Source organism: Syzygium oleosum, unplaced genomic scaffold (assembly GCF_021117445.2).
Source record: "Syzygium oleosum isolate NSW1041296 unplaced genomic scaffold, Sole_v2.1 Sole_v2.54, whole genome shotgun sequence".
NCBI classification, from domain to species: Eukaryota; Viridiplantae; Streptophyta; class Magnoliopsida; order Myrtales; family Myrtaceae; genus Syzygium; species Syzygium oleosum.
The window spans coordinates 511,966-517,480 of record NW_026607538.1 but is presented as its reverse complement, the minus strand read 5'-3'; the positions used below and the strand labels follow the sequence as shown (position 1 = coordinate 517,480).

Genomic DNA, 5,515 nt, shown 5'->3' with positions numbered 1-5,515 from the left:
TACTATGCAATGCCAGCACACCCGTTTGTTTTGGACTGCATCGAGTTTACCAAAAATCAAGAGGAATCTCTTGGGATATATGCTGCTTCAGGATATAATAGAAATTTTTCCCAAGTTTTAATGCAACGTACATCATTTAATGAAAAAAGGACCTTAGTCTGTCCAAAATTGATATTCTCCATATTTCGACATATTAATTTGTCAACGTCGAGACATAGAACAGTGACCGCTATTTAGCATAGTGACCTTATCCATATGAATCAGCCAAGGGTTGTCGGAGACCAAGTCTGCACATAAGATGCTCGCTCAAGTAGGGTTTTGGTCAGATCTATAATCTGACTTAATTAATTGATATCTTGCCTTTTACTCAAATTTTTTACTAAATCCAAGTCTTCTTACCCAAGAAGAAAAACTTATACTAATCAATCGTTGCTGACTGCCCATCGACAAAACGAAAACAATCTTTGCTGATTAAATATCACAATATTTTTTTGGGCCATAAAAAATAAAGATTAAATCAAATTTGGATGTTCTAGTATATAAGATATATAAGCATAAAAATTTGAACAAGTATGCTGATGTTGGTAAAATTAACAAAAATTTGAAGCTAACTCAAGTTTGATTTAAAATCTCTATATTGCTAGAAAAAAGAGCACATCGTTATTGATGTCGTAAATTTTGGGATGAGTTCAGCAAGAGTGTCAGAACTTTCGTATCGAGCTAACTTGAGTACCATAACTTTTTTTCACTCACTTAAGTGTCACATCGGAGTAAAATCAATCATTAAAGTATCATTTCCGACAAATCATCCTACGTGGTTTTTTTAATTGGTTTCCATCTGACGTGGATTTTTTTAATGTTTTTTTTGTATTTTTTTGAATTTTTTTATTTTCCTTTTTCATTTTTTTTCCAAGGCCGGCTAGGGCCATTGACGACCCTCGTTGGCTACGAAGGCCTCGCCCTCGGTTGGTGTGACCGTGAAGGCCTTGGGCGAGGTCGCCTCTCCTGTGGTCGCCTAGTCTAGCGAGGGCCTTCGCGGCCTTGCCCGCAGTGCCTAGGGCCTTCGTGGCCGAGGGCGAGGGTCACCGGTGATCCTCGTCGACCTTGAAAAAAAGGCAAAAGAAATGGAAAAGAAAAATAAAAAATTATTACAAAATAAAAAAAATATTTAAAAAATTATTCACGTTAGCGTCGGCGAAACCACGTCGGACGATCGGCATCCACGTTAAATTTTCTGGCAAGGCAAATCGCTAATGGCACTAAAGTGAGTGAAAAAAAAATTATAATACTCAAATGAACGTCGTACGAAAGCTATAGCATTCCTAGTGTTCTTGTCATGGAAAATTTTAAATAAAAAATTTAAATGTGTAAAGTATTTGGATATGATATTGTTGACACCTAAACTTTAACGAATCCATTAGTTATTTATTGTATAAGAAAATGAAGGATCAAACCCAACCCCATAACAAAAACATTATGATTTTGCATATTAGAAGCATTTTAGTAAGCCCACATGAACTGGAATTTTGACCAGCCCATTTAATATCCTTGATGTGATGCGCTGGGTGTTCTAAATTAGGCAGGTGGGTGAAACTTGAAGAGCGACAATGCATATTTCCTCTTGAAATTTTGGTCGAAAGGAAAGATATGAAAGATATATTCTGAATATTTCTATTTCTTCGTCCACAATAAGAGAGTGTTGAAAGCCATATATTCTCAAATCTCAAAGACGCAAGTGTCAAATTCTTTTCTTAAGATCTTGGCGTCAAAAGGAAGCTAAACGGGCCATGTATATTGGGGCTCACCATCATCACTTCAATCTTTTACCTCTGTCATACACGAATGGTAATCCGTTTTTCTGGAATTTGTCATCTCACCAATAATCTCGAGCAAAATAATGTCACTTATCATTCTTTTAACTAACAATTTCTTGATATTTATCAATATTTTTTTTGAAATTTATCAATATTTCTATAAACGAAATAAATAATCCGTTCTTTTTAACCACATAACTATTAGTACTTCTATTATCGAAGCAAATGTATCAAAATCAAAAGTCTTACAAATCAAGCTACTCATGGAGAAAAATGTTTTGAGTCAATATAGATATCATTTCAATTCGGAAAATTATCTTCTCCCCACTCCCCCACCCCTTTTTTCTCTTGTTTTTCCAAATAATTCCCTGTCTTTCCGGTTATGTCTTGTTTCCATGACAATAAATCTTGAAGTCAACCTCATGACAAACCCTGAATTTGGTGTTTGTTCACCATTAACCTAACCATGATAAATAAACTAAACTAAAAGATCTTGAGGACCAATATTGAGGGTGAGGGAAAGTAGTACTTTCCAGTACCATGCTCCCAAAGGTATGTACATATGCTGCTTAGTTTCTGGTGTGATTAAATGCAGTGATGTCTCGATCTTCTTCAGACTCTTCTTCTCTTGCTTTTATCACGATCCATTATGTTTCTCAATGACCTACCACTCTCATTTATATGAGGACTCGACTTAGACACGTGTCGATCGACTATTGCGTATGTTATGGTGCCAGGAGGTAAGCTTTTTGTTTTTTTTCCCACCAGTTTAGTTTCTTGCCCTACTCTCTTTCGCTTATATTCATGTTGTGTGGTGTAGTCAATATGTCCCTCACTGGCATGCATACTCATAGAACCCATATGCGTAGTTGATACAACTTATATCACATAAGTTGTATTAATTGGGGCTTCTCACTCGTTATATTGCGTAAGTCTTACATAGAGTCCACATAATATGAGTTGTGGCTGAGATATGAATTGGATGCACCCCAATCCGTGAAAGAGAAATTCCCCACATGAACTCTCTCACAATCATCGGGCCATTGGGTAGAAACTACATATTATGAACTCTAATCTTGTGCAACAGCAATAGAGGTGTATTTTCCATGTCCGAGTTTATTTACTCAACACCATAAACTTCATCGTCTAAATCCATTATTTTCATTAGATAGTCTAAACCAAAAACTTGAACTTATAAATGGAGAGAGATCACATGTATATAAAGAGCATATATAGTGAGATATATTTCAACATCTCCTCTTATTTGAAAGCTAAATTATGAATAGCACAGGATAGATGCACACACAAAATAAACTGGGGCAGAACTTAGATCTGATACTGTATTAGAAAGTCCAACCCAAAAGTTTAACATAATAAGTGAAGGGAGATCACACACACACACACACACATATATATATATAAAGAGCATATAAGCTCTATAATCAAGCGATGCGTGATATACTTCAACAATTTCATATCAACAACTTTTCTTCTGTCTTACTTGCATTCTATGTATTAACATTTTAAAACTGCAAACACACATAAACATGAGATGAATAATTGTACTGCCCTCAGCATGTGCATATTATTCCCTTTTGCAAGAGCTCCATGCGAGTTTTCTCTTCTTCTTTTTTCACGTGCAATCTCTTTTATCGATCAAGAAATCATTTATTCAACTCCAGTCATGTCCTGAGTTAACAACTGTGTTACATATAGGGACAATAAGTAAACAGTTATACCACATGCACCCATGATAAAGTAAAGGATGCTAAACATTTTGCTTTGATTCGTTCACTAAATAATTTGGAGGGACGGTATATATGGTCCATGAGCAGCTGAGATCGAGCAGACCCTTTTGGGTAGAAAAGGGGAGTTTTCTAAAAGCTAATTAATTTATCCTTTCTACTGAATTATTTGTATAACTAGCTTTCGTTTGGATCTATGTGGATGGAATCAACCGAGAATGGTTAGAGGGAGCCTTTGTTTAGAGTGCTAGGGCTAGATTCCTCTTGATCAATCTATAACAACAGCTAATTGATGTACGTCCCATGGGTGTATTAGCAGGTCAGAAATGAGTAACTTTTAGGAATAGGATCATCATTCGACCTGACGGATAACAACAATGCTTTTAACTTATGCACAGCCTCTTCTGCTGCATCATTGATGTATATCTGTAATAGGAGACTAGCATAAGTACTTGTCCATGAAAAAGGTTGATTCCTAGTAATGCCATTAATTAGTTATTGCGCATCACATCGAGTGTTCCCTCTTTTGTTTAACCATTCACACAAAGCAGGTGGACAAGCTTTCTCTCCACGCCGGCTTCAATAATGGAGAGGATCGATCCACGAGGAATCACTTTCCAGCTTGGTCTACTACTAAAAAAATTGAGTAGAATATATCACAGCTTTTTGAATTGCCAAGAAGTCTACTAACGATGGTATTGTGATGTAAAAAGACCGCTTATCTGGTTATACTATTGCATGTCATCATTAATGGTAATGCTAGAGAAGTCATTGCATGCACATTTCTACGGATTCATAAACCGTTATCATCTCGATTATTAATTGTTAAGCTCACATAATCAATAATAGAGATGACTTATCTTCATGGTCTGTGTATAAGTCATTTATTCTTTTTATTCGAATATTTCGTCTCTTTAGATTAATTGCCGGGAATCTTGTGGTGGGTCTTTTTCTTTTGGCCAGTAAAACCATGGACTGAATCATTTGGCTTCTCTTTCGCCAGCATGATCTCATTCATGTTGTCGAGTTCCATATTGTTTACCCTAAAACGTGTCCATATGGCAGATATAATAATTACATGAAACAGAACATGGTCAATGTATCTAGTCAGCCCACACAATATTACAGTAAACTAAAGCACAAGGCCACCGCCGCGCACGCGACAAGGGTTACCGTGATTAACAGGTTGGCCATGTTACGCTTATCTTCTAATTGCCCCAAATGACCTTGTTTAATGATTTAATCTGCGATTATGCAATATAATTCCACTAAAACGCCATGTTACACTTACCTTCTAATTGCCCCACATAACCTTGTTTAATGATTTAATCGGCGATTATGCAAGACAATTCCACTAAAACACCTGGATCGATACGACAACATAAGCTCATTTTCAATCTTCCCAACTAACTTTTGTTTTTGTTTTCGCGTTCTTTTTATAATGTGATGATACGGTCAATTATAAGGGTGTCTTGTGTTGTGGAGGGAGCATGTGAATTGAAAAAAATGATTGCTTGAGGAATGAATTACATGCCAGCAAAATGGTGTCGAAATACACTAGGAAACTTCCATACGTTAGGGATCTCCGGTTAGGAGGCAACATAGTGGGGATAGCATCAATTTAAGGAAAGTGTCTACATGCCTCAAACATGTACTTTCTAAAATGGAGTCCGCTGCAATGTAAGACAATTCCCATTCTCCCAAACTAAAGATTATGTGTCAAAATCCATAAGTTTGAAAGAAAACACAACAGAACTTAGTATGTGATCATTAATTTGGATGGATTGTTGTGTTCAAGAAACTTCCTAATTTTGTAGTTGACAAAACTATTCATGTTAATCTTGTAAATCTAATACGTACTCTAAAATATTTTGATCCAGGTAAATATATTCTGGAAGTGACAACTTTAATACTTCAAAAGAAATTAACTTTCTGGACGCTCAGACTTTACGAGGT

General features: G+C 36.1%; 1 long non-coding RNA gene across 1 annotated transcript; it reads left to right on the top strand.

The window, feature by feature from the left end:
- The first annotated feature begins 2,445 nt into the window (after positions 1 to 2,445).
- LOC130136915 (uncharacterized) lies at positions 2,446 to 4,492 on the top strand. Its single transcript, XR_008815610.1, has 2 exons — positions 2,446 to 2,554; positions 3,531 to 4,492. It is a non-coding gene; the product is annotated as an uncharacterized LOC130136915 (long non-coding RNA).
- The last annotated feature ends 1,023 nt before the right edge of the window (positions 4,493 to 5,515 follow it).